Source organism: Capra hircus, chromosome 4, assembly GCF_001704415.2.
Source record: "Capra hircus breed San Clemente chromosome 4, ASM170441v1, whole genome shotgun sequence".
NCBI classification, from domain to species: domain Eukaryota; kingdom Metazoa; phylum Chordata; class Mammalia; order Artiodactyla; family Bovidae; genus Capra; species Capra hircus.
Window position 1 is genome coordinate 84950848 of NC_030811.1, and position 10643 is coordinate 84961490.

At 37.3% G+C, this 10643-nt stretch overlaps 1 protein-coding gene across 1 annotated transcript in view; it reads right to left on the reverse strand.

Annotated features, from left to right (window-relative positions):
- The window catches only part of SEMA3D (semaphorin 3D), a 199840-nt gene extending 199176 nt beyond the window's left edge, over positions 1–664 (reverse strand). The window contains exon 1 of the mRNA XM_005679075.3: positions 574–664. The gene's annotated coding sequence lies outside the window, so the exon portion shown is untranslated. The remainder of the gene's footprint in view (positions 1–573) is intronic.

Sequence of the window (10643 nt, forward strand, 5' to 3'; positions counted from 1 at the left end):
ATAGTAAGAGCTAGAAGCAAGAAAATGAGAGTGAGAAGAGGAGAGAAATTGGGATTTTCACTCTGGAAAAGGATAAGCCAGAAGAGAGCTGCAGGAGAGTACGGAAGATGAGGCTTCACTTGACTCTGCCTGTAGAGACAGGCATCATATCTCTAATGAGCACCTAAAGGAACAAGAAAACATCATCCTGGATATGATGGAACCCTCCTAGACAGGACTGATGGGAGGACCGCAACTGGTGCTTAGATCTAGGCACCTCATTATCCAAAAGGTGCAGAGAAGCTGGAAGGAGTTCAGAGACATGATGGAAGAGTGATTAAGATATAGAAAAAATGATTTATGATAAAAGATTAAAGCAGTAAACAAGCACTTCTTGGCAGAGCAACAAGTGGATGGGCAAGGTAGCTATCTACAAACAGGCAAAGGACATAAATAATCTAGAGGAAAGCCATTATTATTCAAGCTGGAACCAAGGGGAGAGGTTCACAGAGAACAATTTCAAGAAGGCAGAAAAGAAGACAACCCTAAAATTAGGAAGGGAAGTATTAATATACAAATGATAAATCTGTTCACCTGATGTGGAGTGAGGCACGTCCTGGGAAACTGCTGGTATCAGTCTGTATGCATAAGATACAAGCAACTTGACCACTCAGTTGGTTACCGTGATTCTAGAAGACAAAGCAATCAACAGAATAAAAAAAATTAAAAAAAAAAAAAAACAGAGAGAGAATCCTGTTAACAGTTCAAGCTCATTTTGAAAAGAACTGAAAAACTTAGTTTTATCCACCATATTATTTTTCATACAAAGGTCTTCATTAATGGCTTGAAATGGTATATAATAATTCAGTAGTTTTCATAAGGGAATAAAATGGGATAATAAATCTTTTTAATATGGCTTCCAGTGAGTCTATGCGTTGGTTTGCAATATGCTATTTTTAAAGATTAAACTGTAAATGAATCACTTGTATAATTAGACATGTGGGTAGATATAAAACCTTGAAATCACCAATTCTGTGGGAGTGAGATGACTCCTCACAGAAGAAAACAAAGGATTTCCAGGTGGAACTTCATCCATAATAACACATGCCAATGCATGTCCTTGCCACCCATCTGTGTTTTCCCTATGAACTGCACTGGAACAGCCATCCTATCACATGAAGAAATTGTGAACTACGTACATGGTATTATTTTTGGATTATGATATTCAGATCAGCAAAGCATGTTGCCTACTACCTTCAGACACTCAAATATTCTTAAGGCTATGTAGAAATTCTCTTTTATTAAATAAAACCTTAAATGAAGATGTCAATATTTTAAGAAAACTTCTGATGCTAGAGAGAAAACTATAAATAAATGAAATCCTTATACAGTTCTAGTCATATTTGCCTTTCATTTTAATTTACATTGGTATGTGCTTGACAAACTTTCATCTCTGTGCTTTGAAAGCCAATATAATAATAATTTGTACCTGTTGTATGGCAATTTCCAAATTATAAAATATGTGTGTGCTTTTTGTCTCACTTGAATCTCCCCTTTGGAGTTAAGTATTATTAATCCTTCACTTGACAAATAAAGCTGAGAATAAGAGGAAATATTGTAGAAGCTAAAATCAGGTTGACAAGAAGAACCACCAATGGCAAAGACTCAGATCCTCTGACTGTATGCCCTGCGATCTTTTCATTGCCCTGGATTTCTTATATGATTCGTGTCCTCAACCATAGCACCAATAAGCACTTAAAGTTCACTTAAGAGTGATTACTGTGTAAAGCCAGGTCCTCATCATAAGCTTCTTGCAAATCATTAAAGCATGATTCTTATGAGAGAAATGAAGGAAACAGATAAAGTAGATCAGGTTAAAAAAAATAAAATAAAAAACTTAGTTGCTGAAGTTTCCAGAATGTGTAGCCATTGGTTTTCACAGAATGACATGGCATGATTAAAATACAACTCTTGTCACAATAAAAAGACAGTGGAAGGTTTGGGTAGATTGAAGCATTCAGAACAAGAGGATACTCTGAAGTGAACTAGGGTGGAGAGAAAACAATATGGCAGACGTATACTAAGTGAGTGACGTGAAACTTGAAGAAGAAAAACGTAGAAAATGAGAGGAAACTCTGTGGAGTTTCCAGGAACAGAAAAGCAAGCATATGTACAAAAAGAACTTTGGCAGCTTCATTCCAAATGCACCAAGGAGCAATCTACACAACAGAAGGTTCCAGTAGCTTAGAGGAAATACACTCAGCAGAGGGAAACATCATTTTGGAACTGAATGAAAGGAAAATAACATTCAAAAGCTCAGACTCCTTGGAAGACAGAAGTAAAAGAATGGAGTTAGCAACTGAATGTCACAGGGCAAAGAGGCCAAGGACGTCCCCAGCAGTGAGTCAGTGACCTGGGAGAACAGAGATGCAGTAAGAAATGCAGGAGCACACAAGGGAACACATTACATTCTAAAATGTTGATCTACATTTTCAAGGGAAGGGGGATATTCCTTAAAGAAATGAGTAGGACTGTAAAATATATAGAGAATAAAGAAAAGGAAAAAAAAAGAGGCAGCTTTTGAAAGTGCATCTTTGAGAAGATGAGGGTACTTGTGCAGCTCTGGAGAGCCTGAGCTCTGAAATCAAACCACTTGGGTCCATGTCCCATTCTTCACACTTTGTGGGTGGGAATTTGGGCAAGTTATGTAATTTATGTCTCAGTTTCTTTATCTGTGTAAAGTAGAAAATATCACTCACCACACAACAGAATCATAATTTAGTAAGAAAATTCTTGCCAAGCAAAGAACATAGTACTTGTGAGAAAGTGAACAGTAAAACAAAGCTAAATTTCTAAAAATTCATGAGAGTATATTTATCACACTTGAAAAATAAGAAACCGAATCTGAAAAAAACAGACTTTAAAAATAGTCACAGGATAGAAAACTAAATATAGAAAGAATCAAATATCCAACAGAAAGGATATTAAGGAGAGTAAGAAAGATTAAGATAATTTAGGGCTGCATTTTTTAAAGTAATGAAAAAATAAGAGATGTTACTTAAAATTTATCTGATCCAAGACAATTTTCTATGAAAAATGTAAATTCATGGAAAATGGGCAAAGAATCCCATTATTTTTGAAAGATCCAATTCAGAAATCCAGCTTCAATCACTCAAAGAGGGGCCCTTTTTCTCATTCCCAGAATTGCCTTCAACTAGCCAAGTGTTTCAATCCTCATTCAAGTAAATAATCAAGCATTTCATGTCTGAATGCCTTTTCAAAAATAGTAGGAAGGAAAAAAAAAAAGTACTGCCTATCTTCCAAGTATAAATTGAAATGAGCAAAGTCATAGATGCCTTTTCTAACAAAGAAGGCTTGAATTTTCACTGTAAGTTACAAATGATTATTTTTTAAATGGAACCATCAATAATAGTAATAATAATCTTTTTTGAAGGCTTACAATATGCTGAACTTCAATGCATTTCAAGTTTCTGCAGGTAGATACTATTTTTAATCCAATTAGCCTGTGATGAAACTGATGCTCAGAAAAATTAAGCAGTTTTAGTCAGCAGCAGAGCGTGGATTTGAACAAAGGTCTATCTGAGTAAAATTTTGTTCTTTTAACAATGCTTTTATTGCAAAGCCTTTCAGAATAATTTGAACTGAGCCACTACATCATATAATGCCAAGCATCCTAGATTTAAACTATTTATTTAAGTTAGTATTCTTTAGTTATTTTTAGTTTCGGTAAAAAAAAAAAAAAGTAACATGAAATTTATTATCTTAACCATTGTTAAGTGTAAAACTCAGTATTACTAAGTATATGTACACTGTTGTGAAACAGATCTCCAGAACTTTTTCATCTTACAAAACTGAAACTCCAGTATCCATTGAACAACTCCCCATTTCTCCCTGCCCCCAGCAGCTGAAACCACCATTCCACTTTCTGGTTTCTGTGAGTTTGACTACTTAGATACCTCACTGAAGTGCAACAATATACCATGTGTCTTTTGTGACTGGGTTATTTCCCTTAGCATAATGTCTTTAAGGTTTATCCATGTTTGCCATGTGACAGGATTTCCTTCTTTTTTAAGTCTGAATCACTTGCCAACGTTGTTGCTGTTGTTCAGTCACTCAGTTGGCTAGCCCATGGATGGCAGAACGCCAGGCTTCCCTGTCTTTCACCATCTCCCGGAATTTGCTCAAACTCATGTCCATTGAGTTGGTGATGCCATCCAACCATCTCATCCTCTGTCGTCCCCTTCTCATACCACATTTTTGTCTGTCCATTTATCCAGTGACAGACATTTGGGTTGTTTCCACATCATGGTTATTTTGGATAATGCCACAATAAGCTTACATATGCAAATAGTTTTTTGATATCCTGCTTTTAAGTTTTTGTGATGTATACCCAGAAGTGGGATTGCTAGATGATGTGGTAATTATATTTTCAGCTTCTTAATGAAAACTTAGTACTGTTTTCCTAAGAGGCTAGATCATTTTACATTGCCACCAACAGTGCAACAAGGATTCCAATTTCTTTACATCTTTACCAACCCATGTTATTTCTGTTGTTTGGACAGTAGCCATCTTAAGATGTGAAGTGATAACTCACAATGGCTTCGATTTTTATTTTTCTAATGATTAGTGATTCTGAATATCTTTTCATATGCTCATTGGCTACTTCTAAATATTCTTTGAATAAATATTTATTCAATCCTTGCTCATTTTTCAATTAGTTTTTTGTTGTGTTGAATTGTAGGAGTCCTTTATATATTCTGGATATTAAGCTTTTTCAGATATATTATCTTCAATTATCTCTTCTATTTCATGGGTTTCCTTTTCACTCTGTTGTTTGTTCTGATGCACAGAAGTTTTAAAATATGACATAGTCCTTTTCTCCTAACTCAGTTAGTAAAGAATCCGTCTGCAATTCAGGAATCCCCCTGCAAGGCAGGAGACCCAGGTTTGATTCCTGGGTTTGGAAGATCCCCTGGAGAAGGAAATGGCAACCCACTCCAGTATTCTTGACTGGAAAACCTCATGGACAGAGAAGCCTGGCTGGCTACAGTCCATGGGGTCACAAGAGTCGGACACAACTTAGTAACTAAACCATCATAGTCTCCAAATAGTATATTTTTACTCAAACCTCCATTTATCTAGCTTTCTTTCTTTCTATCTATCTACTTACTGACCCAAACTTTTAGGAAAGTATGCAACCAAATGTCATGAAAATAGGGATGATAGGAAAAATTTTTGGATAACTTGGCTTTTTAAAAATAATTCTGAGGGCAAGAAAAAAGAAATCCCCTTTGTCATTCTCAGTTCTCATAGTCTAAACATCTCATCAAGCTGGATTTGATTTTCATGTTTAAAGAGGCATGGGATTTTTTCATACAACACAGACTCTAAATACAAGCCAATTACTTCATCTGTGCTGAAGTGAAGACACAGTGACTTGATCCAATGTAGAAGGAAAATTTTCAGTGTTACATATTATTGACAGACTGAATGTCAGCTCCTAATGTGGCACACAAATGCTATATAATACATTTTATGTATTAATTTAATGACTTTTCAGGATAACATTGACAAGATGTGATTTTAAATATTGAACTTATAACCTGTATAAGATCCAACTCCACTGTATTTTGTTTGTAATTTAGGCAGAATGTAAGTGCTATAAAACAGATATAAAATATGAACCAAATTGTTAAAAATTATTTCTTGACCGAGATAGAAGGGGAATGGATAGAATCTGAAAATTTCATAGTAGGGGTATCATTTAAGCTGGAATTTGAGAATGGGTATTATTTTAAGAGACATATAAGATATGGCATGAGAAAAGAGGTGATATCATAATTCTGTGTGGCTAAAATGAGTGTGAACTAAGCAGCAAAGTTAGATTAAAGCCAGCTCATACCAACTGAAGGCATTTGAATTGGATTTTGCCATCACTCTGGACAAGAAATGAATGACAATAGTGATATGAGAGTACAGTTGATGATGAAAGAATAACATTATCAGGAGAAAACTGTGCCTTACCCTCAATGATTTCATCATTTGTGATTTTTTTCAGTAATTTGATGCATATGTATAACAATTTTTTAAAATTCACAGCCTTTAAGTCCACTTCTGGTCATTCCCTTTAAACAAGAGCATCGACTATTCATGATTCTTGTTAATTAAATTGAGGTCAGTAGTTGGTGACAACAAAAATAAAGAGGTTAAGAAAGTAAAACCCTGTTTTATTTTACACATTTTATGACATAGAGGGAAAGAAATATGAGTTGGGGTTTATGTATAGGAGGGTATAACATATAACAGACTACAGCCAAAACAACTGATCATATCATTGTATGTATGATTGCTTATAGGTGTTGTGAGTTCAGATCAGTTGCCGACTTTGCAACCACATGGACTGTACCAAGCCAGGTTTCCCTGTACATCACCAACTCCTGGAGCTTGCTCAATCTCATGTCCATCATGTCGGTGATGCCATCCAACAATCTCATCCTCTGATGTCCCCTTCTCCTCCTCCTGCCTTCAATCTTTTCCAGCATCAGAGCCTTTTCCAATGAGTCAGTTCTTCACACCAGGTAGCCAAAGTATTAGAGTTTCAGCTTCAGCATTGGTCCTTCAAATGAATATTCAGGGTATTCATTCAAGTCTCTCACCGTTTCCATTGTTTCCCCATCTATTTGCCATGAAGTGATGGGACCAGATGCCATAATCTTCATTTTTTGAATGTTAAGTTTTAAGCCAACTTTTTCACTCTCTTCTTTCACTTTCATCAAGAGGCTCTTTAGTTCATCTTTGCTTTCTGCCATAAGGGTGGTATCATCTGCATATCTGAAGTCATTGATATTTCTCCCAACAATCTTAATTCTAGTTTGTGTTTCATCCAGCCCAGCACTTCACATGATGTACTCTGCATATAAGTTAAATGAGTAGGATGACAATATACAGCCTTGACATAGTCCTTTCTTGAGTTAGACCCAGTCTGTTGTTCCATGTCTGGATCTAACTGTTGCTTCTTGACCTGCATACAGATTTCTCAGGAGGCAGGTAAGGTGGTCTGGTATTCCCATCTCTCTAAGAATTCTCTCTAAGAATTTTCCACATTTTGTTGTGATCCACACAGTCAAAGGCTGGTGTAGTCATTAAAGCAGAAATAAATGTTTTTCTGGAACTCTCTTGCTTTTTCGATGGTCCAATGGATGTTGGCAATTTGACAAATAGGTGTTGTGAATGTGAATATAAATTACCAAATTTGTCCAAAGTTGTCTGAACATTGTTCTGAGACCAACACAGATTACTTGGCCCAGAGAAATATACATAAGCAAAGATGGCTGATGATCCAGAATATAATTCACTGGACTCAGATGAATAGAAACCCAGGTGGAAATCAAAGAGTCCAAAAAATATATGCATCATTATATAGGAAACTGCATCAACTACGTCAGCATATGAGATGTTATAGCAGGTTGAAAATATTTCTTTGAAATGCCTGGTTTGGAGGTATAGGCTGTATACATAGATAAGTGAAACCAAGAGATTCTGGAAAGATGGAGGACAGTCAAGGCTGAGATGTTCTGATGGAGACATAAATCATTTCATCACAAGTGAACAAAAGAAAGAGCTGGAATTATAGGAGGTTGAGTTACTATAAATTTCCATCTTTAGATGATACTGTAATTTTCCTTGAAGATACTGTGGGAGATTCATTTGTTTGTATTTTAGTAGGAATATGATTATTTTCCCCTAAAATTCCCCATACCTAGTTTTGTTTTTGTTTTTTTTTTTTTTTTTTTTTGAGGGTGGGGGGAGTTTCCAATAACACAGAAATATCCTCAGGAAGAGTTACAAGCACTGGAGCTCTATCTGTAAAGAGATACACTCAAAAGACCAATACATTTAAGAAGGGAGAGTGTATTTTCACATCAACTCATCAGTTTTTTTAAAAAATACATTAAAAACTTAGGAAATTATTATTCCAGGAAGGATGGAATTTCCCTCTACAGGAAAATATACACGACTGAAAGATGTAATGCAATAAATAAATACACAATTAAGAGAAAAAGAAGACTGCACATCTGCTTCCTGGTAGAATTATGATGAATACATTGGGAAATGTTTCTTTTGGTTTCTATTATTAAAGGTGACCACATCAAGAAAGTATGATATTGTGTAAAAGTGTTATCTCTTTTTCTTTGTTCACATCCAGATGATGAGTAGAAAGTGGCAGCATTTTACATAAGGCTACCTCCCACAAAGAACAATAAACAATATACCAGTAACTGCAAAGGATACCGTTAACATGAACACTTTTGATAAGGACATTTATTTTGGATTAAAGTCTACACTATTGTTGAATGTTCTGACAGCATTTTATAACACAGTTTCTTGTTTTAAAATGTGGAAAAGACCTATAACTTACCTACTACGTAGCATTTTGGAGGGCAAGATGTGCAGTTAGACACTAGTCTCAGAAAGCTTTGTCCTTTCTACCAATACAAGCTGGTCAGAACAAACTGTTCAGAGTAATGAACAGAAAATAATACTGAAAAACTTTTAACAATGTTTAAGAGTAACCTATTTTATTTTTTTATTTAAAAATAGCTGAATTACTATTGAAAGCCTCTCTTTACAAATGAGTTACAGAATGTGCATGAGTGCAAGTTGCCTTCCAATTAGCCTGTGGTTTAGGTTTCTTGGATGGTGAGGTTACTCCAAAATTGAGAGGTAACAATGGAAGTCACAGTGTAAACTTGAATAAGGAAAAAGAAAACAAATCAAAGACTTCCAGGTCTGGAAGAACCTTCTTGAATGCCGTAAACCAAAGACAGCATCACAACAAACACTTCACAGACATTCATCCTATACAAGAATCATTCTTCCCTCCTCTAATGAAGGAGAAAACAGACAGAACAGGCTCCATCTTGAAAGCAGGACTCCATCTTGGGCCATACTGTGGACTTTGAGCTATATGCCCAATATCTATGGAAACGACATACCAACTGGAAAAGCAGAACCCACCCCCAATGGAAGAGCTCCAGGGCTCGTACCTAGACTCTCCATTGCCTAAAAGAATACCCTAATTATCTGTGTAACCAAATAGAATCATAAATTCTATTATGCTTATTGGGGGTATGACCACAGGCCTATTGATAATTGTCTACTGTTAACTATCTAGGCTTAAGGCATATGAACCCCGGATTTTAGGCATATGAGTCACCTTTGATTGTATCTTTCTTTTCCTTTGTTCAGACTAGTTTCAGAGAATTTGGGGAGGTGGATTTGAGCACATATACTTAGGGTATATAAGGTTTTCACAAAAACTGGTCGGGGTCCATGGCTAAGAGGAGACCCTTCCTTGGGCCTGCCGGTGTAATAAACTGCACTCCATTTCTGCATTGTCTTTCTAAGTGAGTTTGTTTCCCAGAATCCGTAGCTACATCGTTTGGTGCATTGGCCGGGAAACTCCTCAGTTTGAGGAGACAAGTCCCATTTGGGACTACTCTGAGGCCTTGCGGCTCATATCTTCTAAAATGGGGAAGGTGCCTCGCCCTTCTGGAAGGATTCTGCTTCTCAATGCCAGGACCTTTCATGTTAGTAGGTAGTGAAAGGCAGCAGGGGAACTGAGCGCTCAGGTGAGGAGGAACCCACCTGGCAGGGTGGAAGAGGGGGCCTGATCAGCCCCCTGGGAGGGACTAGAAGGGGCACAGAGCCACAGGAGACTGAAATAGAAAGATGGCACCAATTGCTTGGTACACACGTCAACGAGCGTGTTAGGGCTTGGGAAGGAAATTTGTGAAGGTCACTTAGGAGGTGGTGTCCACGCCATCTTGGGGAAAATTATTACCAAGCGATCACCAGGGGATTTTTAGGATAGGCAGGTGGCAGTGATTGCTTGGTACACAGGTTGACGAGCATGTTAGGGCTTAGGGAGGAAATTTGTGAAGGTTATTTAGGAGGTGGTGTCCACGCCGTCTTGGGGAAAATTATTACCAAGTAATCACCAGGGGATTTTTAGGGAAGAAACTTGGTCCTTGTGTGCTCGTATTCTACTCTCCCCCAGGAGGTGTCCCATCTGCTGTGAAATTCTTGACCCCCTTGGAATAGTCAGGCTAGAAGGAGTGGGATACATAAGTGAGTATGAATTGGCTTTTCAGGAGATGGCCTAGGAAGTGGGATATTTAATCCATCTGTGTTTTCATCTGCACCTGATCAAGTCCACCAAGGCAGAATGGACTTTAAAAGTTAAGGGAGAAACAGTCTTGGACCATGTGGTGTTCTGGTTCAGCTCTGCTGACCAGCAGGTGAAGGCTCGCCTTCCCTCTCTGGGATCAGGCAGGTAAGGCTCTTCTCACCCCAATAAAGAAGGAGGTGGAATGGCAATTTAAGTGTTTCATTGAATGGAAATATCAGAAGTACATAGGGTACTGAGAACTTCGTAGACAGAATGAAAAGGAAAAGTAGAAGATGGCCTGAGAAGGTAAGCAAGATGGGGGGAAGTGAATCTAAGGCAACTGTATTGGAGTGCATGATTAAAAATTTAAAGGGATTTGGAGGAGACTATGGGGTGAAGATAATGCCTAACCACCTCCACATACTCTGTGAGGTCGAATGGCCCCCTGTGGGAGTAGGATGGCCACCAGAGA